The following is a 21,402-nucleotide window of genomic DNA, read 5'->3' as shown; positions in this document are numbered from 1 at the left end:
GGTAAAGATTAAATAGTTCAAAATTCCCAGGGTAAGATGGGGAGAATATTTGCCCTGTTAATTTCCCGTATTTTTTTCTTTAAAATACTTAGAAACAAGGTAGATTACATGGCAAATTCTCATGCATATTGAAAAGTATAGTGTGTGTATATATATATATATGTGTGTGTATATATATATATATATATATACATATACGTGTGTGCGTGTTTGTGTATGTATATATATAGAGAGAGAGAAAGAGCAAGCCCTGGTTGCACAGTGTTTAAGAGCTATGGCTGCTAACCAAAAGGTCGGCAGTTCAAATCTACCAGCTGCTCCTTGGAAACCCTATGGGGTAGCTCTGCTCTGAACTATAAGGTTGCTATGAATTAGAATCATATACCCATTGCCACTGAGTTGGTTCCAACTCATAGCAACCCTATAGGACAGAGTAGAACTGCCCCATAGGGTTTCCAAGAAGTAGCTAGTGGATTCAAACTGCCAACCTTTTGGTTAGCAGCCTAGCTCATATATTTTATATATATATACACACACACCCCTCCCAATTGTATTTAAATATACATATATAATATTCTGTGTACATTTTAACATCTTCATTGCAAACTACTGAAGAAGACAATGTAGTTTAGCATTTAGAGATTCAGCTGTTTATAAATAACTAAATGTCAGCTTGATGAAACCATTCTTCTCTAATTATCTCTTAATGTGCTTTGGAGACTATCAGGGTAAAAAAGTTACAGGATAGAATATGAACTTAATTTGATGAATTCTAATTATTACTGTCATGACTGATTGTTTTTCCTCCAACTGGTAACTAGTTTCTATTACTTCTAAACTGCATATAGCAATATGGCACGTACTCCAAGACAGCAGACACATGTCAACCAACAAAGAACTATGTCCCCAGAAAAAAATAAAAGTAAAAAGCGCGGTTACTTGTGCTCAAGAGGAACTTTTCTTTCTAAAAGTTGTAAGCTGTAAAATATAAATTCAGTTTTCTTCAATTCCTGATGCAAAAGCAAATACTTAAACTCCAAGGCACATTGATAAAAGGATTACTTTTCACCATCTTTCCTCTCTCTCTCTGTAATGCTAGGTTGTATTAAGCCAAAAAGAAATATTGACTATCTGGTACCAATTCACTTCTTCCCTTTTGTGATACTTGATTAGGCCCTGCTCACATCCTGCAGCCCTTACCTGTCCCCTCAGCTGTTTAATCGGGTTTTAAATGACTTGGAATTTTATAATATCACAGATTGGAGGTGCTCAATAATTTACTCAATGAATGAATGAATGGTCTGATTGAAAATTATTAAATATAGGAAAATTAGGGTGGATGCTATTTAGTATTTCACAGAAGCAACCCAAGTAGCTCATTTCCCATATAAACATTGCTAGTTACTTTTTCACACTCAGTGTTCAGTTATTAAAACACAGCTTGATCTCTTTTATCACTATAATAGTTTGGATACTGTCTTAGCACTAGTAAAGTTTAGAAATATCCAGCACACTCAAACTATTTCTTGTTTTCTATATGGTACCCCTAGATTCTGTTGCTATCGCTTTTGCAGCATCATTATCCTAAGGGCCAAGTTTAAAATAGGAAACAAAACATGACTCAAGGTTTTAGCTGCCTTTAAAAGCTCTGCTTTCATATGACCCTATATATTCATATTCCCTGGAAGCTACAACTTTAGAGTCTTATAGTTCTGCTAAGTGAGCAAGTGAATACATTTGTGGGAAGAGACAGAATTTCTTATTCCGAAAGCATTCATTGAGAAAAGTTTTCAACTGTGCTGTGTATTATTAATGTTCTGTTTTTAACTTCACATTGCATTAAAAACCATCTGAAACCTTATAGTTATTTTTATCTTCTCTATCACAGCCAAATATCATAGAGAGAACTACTTACTGCCTAATAACACGACTATAAAAAAAAGGAACAGGCTTCAAATAATTGGTAGTGAATCTGTATAAGTGAGACATACTCAAGTACTCAAAGTGATGCTCTCCTGTTCTTGTGTCTTTCCTATTAAGGTGCTGTACAGACTGGGCTCTCATTCCTGGCTGCATTTCATCATATACCCCCAAGCTTAGAGTAGATGACCATGGTTTCAGTACCACCTATTTTAACTCAAAACCAAATAAATATATCCCCAAATTCCCAAGAGCAGGCCAGACCTGGTTTGAATAAAAATTGGTCTAGTCTTACAGACTACGCTGCCAGGTTTAAGAATTGATGTAGAAATGTGTGTATGTGTACATGTGTGCGTGTGTGTGTGTGTACAGAAAGTGACTCAAGGAAATCTGTATAAACAAAATGCTGCTGGATCAGCAAAATAATTGAAAATTGTATCATGGCCAACTTCCATTTGCAAAAGAGGTATCTAAGATGATGATTAGATTATTTTATTTATTGTCTGTATGTACATTTGTCATGTTAAACAACAGTTTCCACTCCCTCTGAAATATCTAAGGGTCCTTGGATTCTCAGAACTGATAAGATCATTTCAAGTATTGCCTTGTACCTTTGCCCCTACAAGGAAGACTGATGCTTATAAAGAACCTGCTGTATTTGTTCCCACACTTACTTTACTTTATTCTAATTAGGAATTTAAATATGATGTGATGCAATATGAATATGACAAAAACATTGTTTTTGTGAAACCTAAAGTTGAATGTATTGAAAAGATACCCACCCACCCAGCGAAGGTAAATTAGTAAAAAATCAATAATAATAATTATCATTGAGACAAATATGGGCAAAACAATAATAAACATTCAGGAAAAAATAAACATTTAGAAAAATCTTGAGCTCCTGTAACTCCATAAATGTATTTAAGAGCTCACTCCACTTTAAAGATCACAAAATTAGAAACTATAGGCTATGAATAATGATTTATTCAAGAAACCTGACCTCCAATCAATAGGTGTACATTGAAAGAAAAGGTGTGATGACACAATAAAAGAGTATTTGTGTATGTTGTGGAGGGAGGGGGATTAAAATAAAATGTTTGAGGTATTTACTATCATTTCCTGCATACTTTTTTTTTCTTTCAATTAATGAACTTTGGGCCTTGATTTCTTTGGTAAGAGGGCTTTCACTGTATAGAAAGATATTTTAGAAGTACAGTGTCATTGGCTTTAATAGCTACTCCCTTTCTACTCCTTTGCCGCAAAGATTCCAGTCTAGGGGAAGACACTCTCCTAGATTTTAATCTGGACCGATCAAATCCAGGATAATTTTTCACCACTGCGCTAGTAGGTAGAGACATTGCCAAGTTAAATTTTCACATTTATAGGGACAGATCTTTCTTTAGATTGTTTTCTTTCTAGGGACCTATATAACTAAGAAAAATCCCAGGACTCATTTGCCATCAAAATAAGTCCTATGTCCTCTATCTTGCTCTTCTTGCTCTTCTACGAATGTAGCCAGATAGCTATCATGGACAATGAGAAAGCCTGATCATCTTTTTCTTTGGCTTCAGCTTCCAACCCTCTTCGTTACATGTCATCAAAACAGGGCGAGCCCAGGCTACTCTGAAGACCTCTCCAACTTGCTTTCTTTCAAATGCATGTGCTTTCTCTCAGGGTCTATAGCTACTCTTGCTCTCACTCACTTTGAATTTAAATCCTTCAGTGGAGGCAGGGGATATCTTTTGTTCTACTGGGATGGTAAGGTCCAAAAATGAATTTTGAGTGTAAAGCACAATGAGCAAAAGAGACCTACTTGCTGGCTTTGTTACATGTTTCTTAGGCTCACCTAGTGCAGAAAACAGAACCTTCCAGCCTAGACTAGTGGAGTCCTACAATGAAGATTAGGGCCAAAGACCAAGCTGATAATAAAGCTATTTTCTTTGCTTTGCCTCTTTGGGGCACAAATTTCCCTCAGAGAATGCACCAAAAAGTGGCAAATTCGAGGAAAGGAAGGATCTGTATGTTCTCTTAGCCAGTCATGAGCATAACATCATATTTATATTACTTTTTCTAAAAAATCTCAGTAGTCATAGCCAATAATAAATTGCATATTATGACTTTTGAGCTCCTAATCCTATCAATGATAGATTATAAAAAAAAGCACCCTTAATATTGCTCAAGATGATGAAAAATTAAATTTCTGTTGAACAGTGTGTTGACATGCTACTCTTGTAATTCCATATCCTTGTTCTGAATGTCTTATTACTAGTATGAGGAAGCTAAACCACAAACTCTGGAAGTAATTATTTTTTGTATTTTTTAATACAAATATATTTTTATTCACTTCTTAGGATAACTACTAAAACCCGTTTTTGTTGAGTCAATTCCAACTCATAGTGACCCTATAGAGAGACCCTACACGCCTCTAAATACTTACACATTTTGAATATTGCTACAGGGCCATTACACAACTTCTAGCGCCTAAATATTTTTTGCAAAACTCACCAATCCCAACATTAAAGTATAACAATTGGACATCATACATTTCTCAAAGAGCCTAAGTAATTGTGATGTTTAAGATCGTGTATCAACTTGGCTGGGCCATGATTCTCAGTGTTTTGCAGTTGTATAATGTTGTGATCACTTCCCTGTTGAAATTTGATATGTGATCACCCCCATGATGGAATCTGCTGAGTGGTACCAGCAGGGGTGGGGTCTGTGACAGCTTACCGCCCTCTCAGCCTTCATCTCTACTGCCTACTTCCTTCCTCTTCACCTTGCCAAGGCTTTTGGCTGGTTCTGGATCCTGAAGCTGCCTCCTGTTCATCTGACATCTGGTTCTTGGGACTTGAGATAGCAGCTTACCTGCCAATCTTGGGATTCGTTGATCTTCACAGCCTGTGAGCAAGAGTCCTGCTCTCCGACCTACCGATCTTGGGTTCACCAGCCCCTGCAGCTACGTGAATCAGGAGAAAACTCTATTCTTATCCACGACTTGGAACATTCCAGCCTCTACAATCATCTGAGCTGATCCCTTGATATAAATCTCTCTCTCTCTCTCTCTATATATATATATATTTTTTTTACTCTTTACTGGTTTTGCCTCTCTAGAGAACCCACCCTAAGACTTACTGAAAAGTTCCTATGTGGCAGATACTGTTTTAAGTGTTTTTTATTTATTAGTTTATTTAACCTTCACAGCAGCCAGATGAGGTAGGGGCTACTAATATTCTCACTTTACATATAAGTAAAATAAGGTCAAGAGAGTTAGATTAAGTTGCCAAAGATCTCAATCAGTAAGAGGTAGAGGTGAGATTCAAACCCAGACAGTCTGGCTCCAGAGGCCCTGTGTCTAATCACTATGGTAATTTACCTCTTAAAATAAAGCAAAACAAAGTATTGTTCCCCCAGTGTATGTGCTTGGTAGAGGAATAATTACGCCATCAATGGACTTACAATTTAGTTTGGGAATAATACAAGCCACAAATGACTCAAAATAAGGCTCAACGTAATTGATTAAAATAGCAATATGGAAGCTTTGAAAGGAAAACTGTTAGTTTCATAGCTGTTCTCTACCCTCAATCTGTTTAATAAAGTATTTAAAAATCTTATAGGAACGTATATAAAAGAGAAATATTTATACAATATAAATTAGAGAAAAACACCAAAGTAGAATTTTGAGAATAGTAAGAAAAAAACAGATAATGCAAACTATATAATATTATACATTTTTTTAAAGTTTATTGACATATTACTAGTAGGCATAAAGAGAAAACATACCACCTACACAAAACGACACAATTTCCACACGCTCTCATATCTCAAAGAATTTTATGGGATTGGGGGTTTGTTTTTTTATTCTATATCAGAGCATTACAGAATCTTTAATGGAAGATGCAGGGTTTGGTAAGACTTCAAAGGGATTAAAAAAAAAAAAAAAAAGGACAAGGCCATTCTAGGCAGAGGGAAAAGAAGTGTAATAGCTTGAAAGCACAAAATATTTTTTTATGTTTCAGAAATGGAGACTAGACTGACATGGCTGCAGCATTGTTTCCTAAAGAATCTTCCGTGGAATGCTTAGTCAGTGACAAAAGGGTAATTTCCATTGTAAAACTAAGTGGGTGAAATGCTGGATTAAAACAACTAGTCATTGGAGATTGCTCTTTTTGGCTATGATGAACTAGCTTGTACCAGACTGACCTATTTCAAAAACAAAACAGGCCAGGTTACAAATAAGAAGAGTGTTTGGGAGCCAATCTGTATTAATTTCACATGGCTGCTATAATAAATTACCACAGACTTGGTGGCTGAACACAGAAATCTATTGTCTAATAGTTCTGGAAGCCAGAGTCTAAAATCAACTTCACTAAGCTAAAAATCAAGGTGTTAGCAACATCACACTCCCTCCAGAGGCTCTAGTTATGAATTCATTCATTGCCCCTTCAGCTTCTGGTGGCTGTGGCATTCCTTAACTTGTGGCTACATTACTCCAATCTCTGTTTCTGTGGTCACGTTGCCTCCTCCTCTTCTGTGAGTGTCAAATCTCCTTGCCTCTCTTATAAGGACACTTTGACTGGATTAGGGTTCAGATCTTCCAAGATGATCTCCTCATCCCAACATCCTCAACTGAATCACATCTGCAAAGACCCTTTTTTCCTTATAAGGTAACATTTACAGGCTCCAGGGAATTGGACAGCCATTATTCAGTCTACTACACTGTCCTACTGGCACAGTGGTTAAGAGCTTGGCTGCTAACTAAAAGGTTGGCAGTTTGAATCCACCAGCCGCTTCTTGAAACCCTATGGGGCAGTTCTACTCTGTCCCATAGGGTCGCTGTGAGCTGGAATTGGCTCAACAGCAACCAGTTTGTTTTTGTTTTTTTTAACACTGCATTTAGTGGTCTTGGAGGTTATTTAGGAATGTGGACAGTGGAGCTGAAGCAAGCTTTAAGAAAATACAAGACTAAAATATTTTCTATTTTCCATATCCCTTTTTGACCCTTTACAAATAACGATTATGTTATTAAAAAGCAACCAGTCTCACTTGAGCATTCTGATGATTCATACGGTGATGATAAGCAGGGAATCTGGGGATTACTGAAAGAAGTAGATTTCTAGAATTTAGTAGCATTTTTATTATTAAGTTATATTCCCCTCTTAAAAATTGGCTTCTCACGAGGGTGCTTCTGAGCGTAAAAATATTGCCAATAAATGCATGTTTATTAAATTTTTTCTCACAGAGGAATTTACTGCATGTGATCATACAGATTGCAAGAAACATTGGTTAGAAAGTTGTTTTTCAGGCAAAAGTATATTTCAAATTTAAATAAATCCAAGGTCCCCTTTGCTCTAATTTTCACCTTTAGGTAGCCAAGAAATTAAAACTCCCAGAGCATTCTTGTCCTCATTTCCTTCCAAGACCTCACCAGAAGCTCTTTCAACATTCATATTTCTACCAACGTTTTGCTTATGAGATATACCTAGTCTCTGAGACACAATAAGCTTTCTCCACCATTCTCCTCACTTCCTAATGAGCCCTCCCTAGAAATGCCTTTAATATCTGTATTTCTACCAACAATCACTTTAAGGCAAGAACACTCTTCTCATGTTTCGCTTTTTGAGGCAGTTCAGGTATATAATCCAGAAGACAGTCTATCCTGGAGTCACAAGGGACATGAAGCAGAATTTGAACAATAACATAAGAAACGTACAGAAAGTAGTGATGTTTCACAGAAATAATAATAATATAGATTTTATTTTCAAAAAGCATGCCCTCTTTCTTTTGAAAATAGCATGTACCCATTCTACTATTTTCTAGCATTCCTGAATAGTGGAGTTTTAAGGTCCTCCTCAACTGTAAAATGTTCTCTTTTTTTCAAATGTGCATTTTTATATCCCATTTCCTAAGGAACCGTTTATAGCTCTGCTTCCGTTTTCTACTCCCTACTCAAATCTAAATAACCAGCCCCTTAAAACAATCCATGGCTTGGCTCTCAACAATCTAATTTTTACTTGAGCAGGCCATTACTCCATCTTGAATATCTTTCTTAAAAATTAGTGAATAAAAAACTTTCTAATTCAGCCCAACTGACAACGACCACATTTTTTATTCTCTCTCTGCCCCTTCGGTATCAAGATACTCGACAGCATGCCTAAAAGGTATTGTTCACTTGTTTGAATTCACTCGGTACTACTAACTCCCAATTGTGCTGCCTATGCTAGGAGCTGATCTGCCAGCCTAACGTCTCTGAAATCCCCAGAGCAATACAGAATGGTGTTGGCTAAGTACCACCTCATCAAAATCACCTAAGAAGCTTGCTGAAATGCAGATTCCTAGGCCCCACCTCAGACCTACTGAATAGGATTTCTTGAAAATTAGCTTGGGGATTTGCACTTTTAACAAGTATTTGATGTCATTCTTTTGAATACCAGAGTCTAGGGCCAACAGTAATTTGGAATCCAACAACTAGAAAGGACTAACGCTTGGAAATACCCAATTTATGCATTCCCTTCTCTCCACAAACATCCAGGATTCAATGACTTAATGGCACTATTTTGCAGAAACAAAGTAGTCTTGGCTAATGCCACAATGTTAAGCATCATCCATACACCACACAGTAACTGTGACCTCATTCTTGCTGCACCCTTACATGGTGACCCCATTTTTGTTTTCTTAAATTCCTATGCAATAGTATCCCTCTCTTTTCAATTACCATAACGTCATCATTTCTCAGGGAACTCCATCCTTATTCTCCATTACTTCAGAACCCAATTCTATTTTTTAAGGACTGCTCCCTAGTGCCCTTATCCCAGTCCAGAAATCCCTTCCATAAAAGTCATGAAGGTCGTTAGGCAAAGAAAAAGAAAATTTCTACAGGATGTATTATTTGGAAAAGTCTTTCAACAAATGGAACAAGCAAAGGTAACAACTAACCTACTGTGTGCATATTTGGGACCACAAAGCTTACCAGCAGGATCTAATTCCCCTTTGGTTGGCATAATGAGAAGGCTAATTATTCTCAAGGAAAGAAAAATCTAGTTCTGTGTTGTATGACACACAGAAAACTCATTCTTACTATCTATAGAGATTTTTCGATGGCACTTTTTTTTTTATAGAGATTTTTAGCTGATATAACAACATGAGGACAATTTAATCTTGCTCAGTTTTACTAAGAATAAACATTTTTTTCAGAAGGAGATTAATTTTTCTACCATGGACCCAACCCTGCCTGCACAAAATACCATAAGGAGGGGGAATTTAGTCTTTACACTAAAATAGTGTTTCTTGAGCAAGAAGACCCAGTTCTGGGACAGAGAATACATTTTGCCTTAACACAATATGAAACTATTACATTCAAACTGTTTTGTAAAGTACTTCACAGTACAATGTTATTGGCCAATTTACATGGCATTTGGTTTTGAAGTTATATGCCATTTGGGGAAGATTACTATAATTAGAAAAATGGCCTAATTACTTTTCTGGCAACAGTGAAGAAAGAGAACAGACTTTTCGGCTTAGGAAACAAGTCCTTGAGAAACCTCAAAAGGTTGTGGGATCCTGTTTGACAGGAAAGAACACCTCATCTGAAACTCTTGGATCTGTTAAAAAAAAAAAAAAAAAAAGAAAGAAAAAAGCTAGAAAGCCAAAAACACAAGAGAGGGAGAAAGAAAAAAAAGACAGAGAGAGAGAGAAATACTCCTTCCTATTGAATTTTAAAACAGAGAAGACAGTAACAGTCCTAACTGTCTCAGTACAGAGCATTAGTTGCTTTTCCCTGTAAGAAAACAATAGGGTAGAGAGGGAAAAGTGTGAATTTTCACAGTGAGATGACTTGGAAGAAAGTTTCCTATGAGCATTGTCTGATGGCTTCTGCCTTTTTAAACTGTAAATAATACAACAATATTATAGCCTCAGATACTGAAATAGCAACTCCTGTTATTTTCAGTCTCAAGTAAATTTAACGTTTATGGTATAAAAGGCAAAATCATACTGTTTTCCTTTTCCTGTGTTGAGGCAAGAGACTGCTGCAGTGACTCAAACACCCATTATTTGGGCTTTAGACTTACCAGACTCTGCCTTTCACTCAGAAGGAAAATGGGAGAATGGAGAGTTAGAATCAGAGAAACATGACCCAGGGCTTTTGCTATTTAGGTTCTATTTCCTGAATTTAGCACTTGGAAAACCTGCCCTCGAATGAACTATGTCTTCGGAAAAATACAATTTTAAAGGATATAAGGGTAAACTCAGGATAGTGAAGCAACTTCAAAATGTACATTTTTCGTTAGGGGGAGGCATGAGGATGGTGGCTGGAGAGAAGCAGGGAGAGTTATTAAATGGTTGCTGCTTTCAAGTTCTGAGGGATCTAATGAAAACATTCCCTCTGTAAATGTGGCTCTCGTTATAAGGTTTCCTATCATTAGTGACTTTGAAAAGTGCCCCTCCTTTTCCTAGGCACTTTATCTAACACATAAAGGATAAGTAAGACTTCAGTCTGCCCTAAAAGTGGAACACCAGCTCTGTCTTCTATTCTTATGAGTCATCATCTAAAAGGCCCCTTTGATCTAGAATTCTTAAGGTTTGCTTTTTTGTTTCATTTTGTTTAAATTCAACAGCCAAAATGTAAAATGTAAACACATGTAAAAATACTGCCCCCAGAAAATGGTGATTCCCTTTTTTTTTTCAGTTTCAATTTAGACTTGAAAAATCATTTCTCATACTATTTCTTACTTTACATCAGCTAACTCATGTGACAATTTTAAACAAAGCATGGACATTGTTCCAACCAGATTCTCCTTGATTTTATTTGTTTTCTGGGAAACAGGATTTGTTGTACTGCATCAGAACAGTAATCAAGTAAGTCTGGGGTTCTTCCAATGGCAACAATCAATACCCTCCAGAAGAAAAGGAAATCTTTTACAATTCCACATCCTAGATTAATTTTTGGAAACCTTGGTGGCGTAGTGGTTAAGTGCTACAGCTGCTACCCAAAGGTCAGCAGTTTGAATCTACCAGGCGTTCCCTGGAAACTCTATGGGACACTTCTACTCTGTCCTATAGGGTCGCTATGAGTCGGAATCAACTCGGTTAATTTTTGGTGTGTGTTATAAATATTCGCTAATTTTTTGATTAAAATATAATCTTTAAATGCAAGTCAAATGTATTTACCATAGTATATGAACTCTACATAATGACACAGGTAAGAATTGATTATTTTCGATGGAAAAAGTTTAGGCCTTTGACTTTTTTTTTTACTGAGCTGCTATGAACAGGTTAATCAAAGATGGGCTACCATTTAGGGTCAGTAATTCTGAAAAAAGCCCATCAAGCAAAGGTAGTAATCTGGAAATGAGGTACTAATACCAAGCTGGAGTTGATAACACAGAAAGCTGATATAAAAGAGACAGCAAGTACTGAGGTCAGGAACACAGGAGAAAAAAGTCAGGTTGCCAAGTCAAAGCCAAGAGATGCAATAAATATACAATTCCATTAGGCTAGAATACACCTCACATAGTCTCCTCTCCGTGTTCTCCTCACACTCGCAGCTGTCTAGAATGCCCTTCCCACCTGCTCTAACTATTCCTTTGGTAGTTTAAACCCACCAGGTGCTCCTTGGAAACTCTGTGGGATAGTTCTACTCTCTCCTATAGGGTCACTATGAGTTGGAATCAACTCAAAAGCAGCTGGTTGGTTGGTTGGGTCTAAGCAGTTCATTGACTGGAGAACCTCTGTTACTATTAGCCTTCATGGTAGAACAAAAAATAAAAAGCAAACCCTTTGCTGTTGGGTTGATTCCAACTCATGATAACTTCATGTGTTAGAGAGTAGAACTGCTCCACAGAGTTTTCTTGGCTGTAATCTTTATAGAAGCAGATAGCCAGAACTTTCTTCCATAGTGCCACTGGGTAGGTTCAAACTGCCAACCATTAAGTTAGTGCAAACAGTTTGTACCACACAGGGAGCATCCTCATAGTAGAAATCCCATAAACAACTCCTTTGACAGCTCATATTTATCTGTGAAGCTGTTGTCCAATGATGTAGGGCAACCCCCTGGAGTTCTCACAGTCAATAGCTTAGCATGGGTCTTTCTAACAGTGACCAAAAGTCTGGTGATAGCAGAAGGCAAGGCCTCTGTTACCAGCCACAAATCAAACAAATAAGCAGCAAAGGTCCAGAAGTGGTGGGTGAATATGGCAGCAGTGGCAGAGATAATCTCAACAAAATGCTGGAGAATTCTGTATACGTGGCAGCCAGGAACAACACTAAATCAACCAATGGCATCTAGAGGTGAAAAACTAGTTCCAGTTTTCAATTCAAGCAGAATCTAGCCTCTTTATATCTCTTTAGCTAATCCAGGGCCTTGCTTATAGTGCTCACTCCACAAACACTAGCTGAGTGAGCGAGACAATGACTGAAGTATAATTAAGAAATGCAAAGCTAGCATCTTTGTTATTCAAAGAGATTTTGAAAATAGAAAAATGAACTCATATCATCTGACTCTGTTATTTCTGTATTATTTGAAAAGCATCCCAATTCAATGAAGGGCAGAAGATGAGAAAGTTTGATCCTGGGCCTAGGCATACACTTGATATGGTAACTCCCTAGGTTGGATGTACCTTAGTGAAGTGGATTTAGGATGTGGATATTTTTAGCAAGACTGAGACCTGTAAAATGAATCCATGAAGAAGCTCTTCATTTCCCATCTTCCCACAGTCTTTTTGTTCCCCCCTCCCAAAGAGGGAACCCCAGTCCTGTAATCCTGGTAATCTTTCCTCTGAATCTGTACATCCCTTTTTAATCATGGGAACCACCCTCCCATATATTCAGGTCTTTGGATTGTAATTATTCTGGAGTTACGAAGGTTGAAAAAACTCCCTGCAAAAAAAAAAAAAAAAGCTCTTTCATTTATCAGTTGATATGATTTGTCATTATTCAAAAACAAATTACAAATTATTTCACAAAGTATATTTTCTTGTTATACAGAAGAAAATAGGAAACATTCATCCTCACATGTAGCTTCAAATCACTAGTAATGCCAACTAGACGGTTTCTGCCACGTTTCTGTTATTCCCAAGCAATTCAACAGTGCTCCTCCTTTGAGGGGGAAAAAAAAAAGCTATACCAGAGACCGTGGGAAATAGAAAGATAAACAAGATATGGCCTCTGACCTTGAGAGGTTCACAATCAAGAGAGGAGGCACAGATACAAACACTGCTAATACCAATCGGATGACGAAAAACCACCACAGTTAACGCAGTCCAGTGCTGAGGAAGTTGAAGGAGGAATGGATTGATTCTAAATTGGGATGAAGGAAAGGCTTCCCTGAGGAAATTGGATCCAAGTTTGAGAAACCTATTTAATAGGGCAAAACTCAACTTCCCGTGAAAGACCTAGTTTCACATAGGTGTTTTGAGATTCCTTTTAGACACTGGTCAAAACTGAAAAGCCTTCAGTTAGAATAAAAAAGAAAAAAAATTTTTTTTTTTGGGGGGGAAAAATGTGTCATGTTAACTTATTTGGATGCCTAATTCTTCTGAAATTAAATACTCAAAAGGGCATACATATCCAGGTCTATTAAAAGTAAAGCCTCAATGACTCACTGATAGCTTCATTCCACTTATTTTTGAAAGTCAATTTTAACAGAAATATTACAAGATAAATATTAAAAGATTGCTTCAGGGCAACTGCCTTAGAAATCTGAAGCTGCCATTCTCAGTACATCAGACATTGCCCACTGTTATTCCAAAGCAGCCATAGATTTTTTTTTTTTTTTTCTGTACCAGTTACATACTGTACTGTCATGGTTCACTGAGTACCACAGGACACGTTCACGTGCATGCATGCACACGTGTGTGCGTGTGTGTGTGTGTGTATGCAAGATTTGAATCTGAATGGAAGACAATGAGCTTCACATAATAGTCCTAAGAAAAGGCTGCAAATCTAACAATGAATTGCCTTATTCTTCTCCTCTTAGAAATATTCCATAACTGTTAAATTACATAGAGATCCAGACGAGCCAGCTCCTGAAACTAAATACACATATTTGAAATTGTTTTTAGCAGTCTCCATGACTACTCCTGGGGTTGACTAGTCTTCTTAGAACCCATTTTTTTCACACACATGAAGGAGTAAAACCACACCACCCACTGACTTCAAAATTTACACTGGCTCCCGTTCGGCTAAGGACCTTCCTTAAATTGCCTTCCTTGTTATTTTGAATTTCCTCCCTGAACTTCCTCCAGTTCCCTGTGACGCCTTCACCTCTCTCAGCTCCTCCTCCATTCCGTGCCTTCAATATCAACCATCAAGACCTGGAGAGGACCGGTTTCTGTTCCACCAATAAATTCCTGTCAGCTGAAGCTAGTGCCTAGAGAGAATTCTCCTTGCTGCCATTTTTCCCAGCCCAGTTCTTCCCGTACATCCCCGCCAAATTACTCTTTTCCCAAAGAGGCTTTTATGACATCCCTGCTCCAAATCCATTTATAAGCTTAGGTCCAAACTTGTCAGCTGGATATAATGGACCCCCCACAATCTGGCATCTAAACCTTATCTACTACAATTCCTCTTGACACCTTGATTCTAATTAGTCGCCATTCTCTAAACAACGGTGAGTTTCCCCAATTCTGTTTCTTCCTGCATGCTATTGTCCCACCTGCATCTTTTCTTCACCTTATTTAAATATTACCTATTCAACAAGGAAGCAGTATGGTAGCAGAACTAGCCCTGGACTTTTAAGTAGAAACCTGGGTGTGAGAAATCCTTATTACCTGCGTGAACTTTAGTCAATATTTACTCTCTCTGGGCCTCTGTTTCCTCGGCTTTAAAATGGCAATAACGTGTGACTCAAATAAAAGATGATGTATGTAAAATCCACCTGTTCCAGAAAAGCACTATATAAATGAGAGGTGGTAGGTAGGGTCAACCTTTTGCACAAAATCTTTCCTAATTATTCTAGCCTGTCCTGACTTTTCTCTTCTCTGAATTCAGAGCACTTCAATTGCTAACCTGAAGGTTGGCAGTTCGAACCCACCCAGCAGCACCGTGAACGAAAAGCCTGGTGATCTGCTTCTGTAAAGATTACAGCCAAGAAAACCCTATGGAGCAGCTCTACTCTGTAACACAGGAGGTCTCCATGAGTTGGAATCAACTCAATGGAAACAGGTTTTATATTAAAATGATATTTGTCATTTGGCATAGTCTTTTCACATTTTACACTTCTTCAGTTCCTATCATTTAACTTTTGAATTCTCAAACAGAAAATAAGCTTCTTGAGGACAAGGGACTGTTGTCTGTTCCTTTGTCTCATTGTCAGCAACTTGAAGCAATTCTATTCAGGAATGTACACAAGAGCGAGTGCATGCATGCCTGAATGTATGAGAAACTCCCATAAATCATTCCGCAGACTTCTCCCAGGACCCTGCCAGTAGGGGTGTGTGATTTACATATAAGCAGGCATCCTTCATCCTGCCAATCCAGGGTTCTTAGCATCTGGCTGGCAAATAATCAGACTAGCAAACTTTTGAGACCTGCTTGCGAAAGAGCTTATCTTTCCCTGTAGATAAACTATGTGGCACTAAACCAAAGCCACTTATATACAAGTTTTTTAAAAGTTCAGTTGACTTTCTGATAGTCTCTATGCTTCCAGCTTTTGAAGGAGACCAGACCCAGGCATGCTAACCTCGAAAAGAAAATCTTTTTCATAGGACATATAACCTGGAAGAGCAAGAGAGATTTTTGTCCCTCATGAAATCGCTGTGTAATTTTTTTTTTTTTCAGACATCCAAGGTTTATAAAACTGCCTCTAATTTAGACTAATGTTTGGGTGTTGATTAGGTCCCAATACCCAAACATCTTGATATTATCCCCATCCCAGCTGTTTTTATCCATGTCCAATAAATTCACATTCACAGCAGCCCACAGTCTCACGTGATTCCATGGTGGAAATAACTGGGAAGAGGGGAAGGGAGAGACGGTATTCAAACGAAAGCTGACCGTCCGGTGTAATAGGAGAGAATCATATCACACGGATAGCTCCTGACATGCTGTTGGCTGTTGGTCTGTCCTTATACTTTCTTGGTGATTTATTCAAAGGGCTCTGCTTTGTTTCACTTGCAAACTATTTTAACATTGCTGTGGGTAAACACGGTGTCACCAGATTTCCCGTCTTTCCTGGGTCATTTTTCCTGGTTATATAAATGTTTGTCTTAATCCTACTTCTTCCTCTGCACTATTCAAAATGTTTTTTCTATGCTTCTAGTCTGCACAGGGTCAGTGTGCTAATTACCAAACGAGACGAAGATGAAAGAGTCTCTGTCTTTTGGGTCCAAATATCTAGGCTACAAGTCTCAGGCAACATCTTTTTTTTTTTTTTTTTTAATAGCATTTGGAGTTATCCATCCAAGTACCCTTCAACTTCACATGTTGTTTCAAATTATTAACTGATAGTTCCAGTGGGTTCCTCAGAGCAGAAAATTCTGTATCCAAAAATCACCGCTTCTGCTTCTGTGGCTGTCAAAAGAGGGAGAGACTACAGTCAGGTGTATTGATTTACCAGGTTTTCCTGAGCTCCAAACTTGTACCTTCTGCGGAGATGTCTAGGTTGAATGCGACTGCGCCACAGTTTTCCCACCATCCGAACTGTGTTGTATTTGGCAACTGATTTTCTGGAAGGCGAACAACGTGTTTAAGCTCTGGCCCTGACATAATTTGTGATAAGCTTAACTGAATTCAAGAAGGGACAACTCATGCCAACTGTTCTTTCACTCTTATAATTTCTCATGCACTCAGAGAAGAAGAAAAAAAAAAAAAGAAACCTCCAACAAAGTTTGAATATTTCAAAAATAATTTGATATATAAACCACATTAATTAATCCAGATACTATTTCAAGGTGGTTTTAAAACTGTAAACAATCCTCTGATGATTTACAGACAGAAATAGTTAGACTGAAATAGTAATGATAGAAACAGAATAGAAATATGCCATTAAACTGTTTAAAAAAAAAAAAAAAAAAAAACTTCCAGACTTTCCATTCAACCAAAGGTGATCAGAAAACAGGCCATTTTGCCAAAAGCCAACATAGCTGAAATAATCACAGACTGACTTCTATACTGCTTTATGAGAACTGCTTACATTTTTGTGAGTCTCACCACAACCGTATTCCTATTTAAGTGTTTAATGTAGAAACTAAAAATTATATAACCTAAAATCCAGCAGCATCCAACTTTTTCTCAACTAAGTCCAACATACCTTTTGCTGAGAGGAATACTTTCAACTGTAAAGAGATGATTCATTCAGTCTACCCATTCTACTTTATCTATAAAACCAAAAAAAAAAAAAAACCTATTGCCATCAAGACAATTCCGACTCAAAGTGACCCTATTGGACAGAGTAGAGCTGCCCCATAGAGTTTCCAAAGAATGCCTGGTGGATTTGAACTGCTGACGTTTTGGTTAACAGCCATAGCACTTACCCACCACACCACTAGGGTTTCCACTTTATCTATGGTGAAACCAAAAACCAAGTTTAGAACATGGTTAAGAGAGAAAACACCTATGAAAACTTTTCAGGGCCCATAACAATGATATTTCAAGTGATTTTAAAGTATCTTAGTGGTGAGGCCAAATTGCAAGAGAATGGCATAGGCCAGTCACTTAAAAAAAAAAAAAAAAATCAAATTTCTTTATCATTTAGTATATTAGTCACAGTGCTTGTTGCCTAACAAAGAAACCCTCTTAGATGTAGGTAAGTAGACAGATACAAACTCAAGCAGGATTTGAGAGGTGTGAGAAAGGCCTTAGCTTGGCCATTGGTCCCTGCCTAATGCCAAAATTGTACCTTTAGAGATGTTGAGAGGTGGGTGGTTAAGCAAGTGTGAGGACAGAATGCCTTTGGGAATCTGATAAAAATTATGAGCTCACTTTTTGAAAAAAAAAAATGCATATATGCACAATTTGGCAAATATACAGATTTATGAACTCTGAAATTCATCTACAAAATTGTAGTAATTTATGGGCCTCAGATTAACAACTCCAGAATAAAGGCATTTTGCCCTATTAAGAAGCAAATGTCATTGAATGAAGTAACTTCAAACTATTTGAATCATCAGCACTCGTTGATTTATTCTCCTTCAATAAATTCTTTTTAAGCACCTACCCTCACACAAAGCACTAACAAAATGCTGGACATCTTTACATGATTCCAATTAGCTAGTGTGATAAGGGGCAGCATATCTACTTTATAGTATCATTGCAACCAAAGGGTTTTGCTTTTGTTTTCTTCCACTCAAATACAATTTCTTATATTTACTAATTTTAAGAAAGATTTCTAGAAACCCAGAAGGGATGCTAACTTTTAATTATGCAATTTAGGGTAATTATCTGCAAAATCTCACTGACTCAGTGGAGGGAGGGAGTATTATCAGTTACCCATCCCAAAGCATGCGCTCAAACCATTACACAATGTTGTCTCCAGCTAAGCCATGGGACTCAAGGGCACAGTCAGAAAGATTCCAGAGCTCCACTTGGATGGGTTACCTGCCTTCTGTTGCAATACAAGCAGGCTTAGAGAGCAGTGGTCCTAAATGAAGGGACTGAAAGAGCTGCTCAATCCTTTGCCGTTGTTGTTGTGTGCCACCAAGCTGAGGCTGACTCATAGTGACCCTATACAACAGAGGAGTACTGCCCCATGGGATTTCCTAGGCTGTAATCTTTACAGGAACAGATAACCAGATCTTTTCTGGCATAGAGCAGCTGGTGGGTGAATCCTAGCAGACTGGAAAAAACAGTATCAACAGAATTACTATCCTTTAGCTGAGAATTCCCAAGACTCTTTCAGTTATTTCTACTACCTCGCCTTTGGACACTGATTTACAACATAAAAAAGCATTTTCAGGTAGGTGAGTTTGAATTCTGCCTCCACCTAATACATCCTAGATCTGTAACCTCAGACAAAGCAGTTAACATTTTTTAAATGTGGTAATTTCCTCTAAAGGAGAATAACGGGACCTATCAGTGAAAGCTCTTGTGAAAACTAAATGAGCTTAATCTTGTAGGATTTAGCACGGCACCTGACAAAGAGAAGCATGCTACAAAGGTTAACTCCTTTTCCTTATTATACCTTACCCTCCTGATCCTTATAACCTCTGTAGAGTTTTTTGTTGGTGGTGGCCATCAAGTCTGCCCAACTCATGGTGACTTCATGCACAACTGAACGAAACGCTACCCAAACTGGTTGTAGATCAGACAGCTGTGACCCATAAGAGTTTTCATTGGCTGATTTTGGAAATAGGTCAATAGGTCTTTCTTCCTAATTCGTCTTAGTCTGGACACTCCACTGAAGCTTGTTCAGCATCACAGCAACAAGAAAATCTCCAATGACAAACAGGAGGTAGCTGTACTTGAAGTACATTGGCTAGGGATCTAACCCAGGTTCCCTCCATGGGAGGCGAGAATTCTATCTCTGAACCACCGCTGCCCCCAGAGAAAGTATAATTTGCTCAAAGTCACATAGCTGACATATGGAGGGGCCCAAACGGGAAACTACTAAGACCCTCCATTACTTGTCAGCAGGCCTTCTAATAAACACAGCAATACCCATGCATATAAACATGCATTCAGGCAATGAAACATTGGAAATGCAGTAATAAATAAGACAGAGTCTCTGTTTTGAAGTTAGAACAAAGTCCAATGAGAGAAACCTTGGACAAGTACATGTTATGTTTATGATGAGATATTTTTTTCAGCAATAAAAACAAATCTACGGGGCACCAGGGGAGGGAGTGCAGGGGGCTGAGTCAGCAGCTGTTTCATACAGAAAGTGACACTTGATTTGGGCATCAAGATGTAGTGAAAACATTTGAAGTCAGAATATCAGGATAGAATTACTCTACCACTAATAGGCAGTAAGGCTTTGAATAAGTTTCTCAATATTTTCTAAATTATAGCTCTCCTCATGTAGAAAATGGGGATAATAATATCGACCTCATAGAACTGCTGTGAAGATTAAATAAAATATTTGTGAAAGCCTCCATCATCATGTAATTCATCGTTCAAACCAGGACACTTCTGAGAGTACAAGAAGGCACTTTTGAAAATTACAGGGGATGAGGTATTAATCTGGACATAGGGACATATCATTTATGGCAGTACCTAGCACACAGATGGTACAGATGGTACTCAAAATGTATCAATTCTTTTATTTGTCCTTGACACCTGAAGGATGAATAACAATTTCCCAAGCAGATGAGGGGGGAAAATATATACCCGACAGAGGAAATTCCATGTATAAAAGAAATATTCTGGCATAAAATGCTTGGAAAAGATTGATTTCATTGATACAATCAGAATTATAACATATTACAAAAAAAAAAAAAACCAATTACCGTAAAGTCAATTTCAGCTCCTGGTGACCCCATGTGTGTCAGAGTAGAACTGTGGTCCATAGAGTTTTCAATGGCTAATTATTTGGAAGTAGACTGCTAGGCTCTTCTTCTGGACACCTCTGGGTGCATTTAAACCACTAACCTTTCAGTTAGCAGCCAAGTAGTTTAACCATTTGTACCACCCAAGGACTTCTGTTAAATACCATGGCTGGAAGGAATATTAGATATCATTAAATTCAAACACTTCGTTTTATAGTTAAAGAAAATAAAACTCTAAATGGTTAAATGACAGGAATATTTCATTTCAGAGCCAAGCCTAGCACCTAGGTTTTCTGATTGCTCACTCAGGGACCCTACCACTATAACATCTCTCATCTCTGATAAACATTTCTCCCAAACCAGACCTGTCATAGAAATGATGGAAAATCCATAACTCCCCTCAACAGCTTATCTCACAGTTCTTATATTCTTATTGACTGAATCCAACCAACTGCAAATCCAACTAGTACTGCCTTCAGGGAAACTGAGTACAATTACCAGCTACCTCGTCATGGAGGAAGAGGATGACTTTCCCTCTGCTGCATAATATTTAGTGCTAAGAAAGAACAGATTTATATAGCATCTTTTCTTTGAATTTAGAGATGTCATTCATAATAGATATATTTTATATATAGATACAATTTAAGAATAATTTCTTAATTTTACATATAGATATAATTAAGAAATATTTCATATAAAGTTAATTCTTCCTATTGAAGAAATAACTCAGGACAGAAGTTATCAATATTTTTCTGTACAGCATGAATTAACTAACACACACTCACATGATTAACACAATGGTTCAAAAAGGGTAAGCAGAATAACAGAATATTGAGATGTATATATAGTTTTTCCTAAAATATCCCCCAAATGTTTTTCTGGTATCCTCCCAATTTCTTCCCAACACTTGCAATTCATTTTTCATAGCTCTAAGTTTTTTTTTAAGTTTAAGTTGAACACAGAGCAAAGTTCTCAACCTGAAAAATAAGTTGGATATACAGAGATGTTTCCATCCTTGTTTTGTTTTATCATTGGGACCTCAACAGCTTCCTCTCTAAAAGCTGTA

The sequence above is a fragment of the Elephas maximus genome, chromosome 4, assembly GCF_024166365.1.
Source record: "Elephas maximus indicus isolate mEleMax1 chromosome 4, mEleMax1 primary haplotype, whole genome shotgun sequence".
Lineage (NCBI taxonomy): Eukaryota > Metazoa > Chordata > Mammalia > Proboscidea > Elephantidae > Elephas > Elephas maximus.
This window is presented reverse-complemented; position numbering follows the sequence as displayed.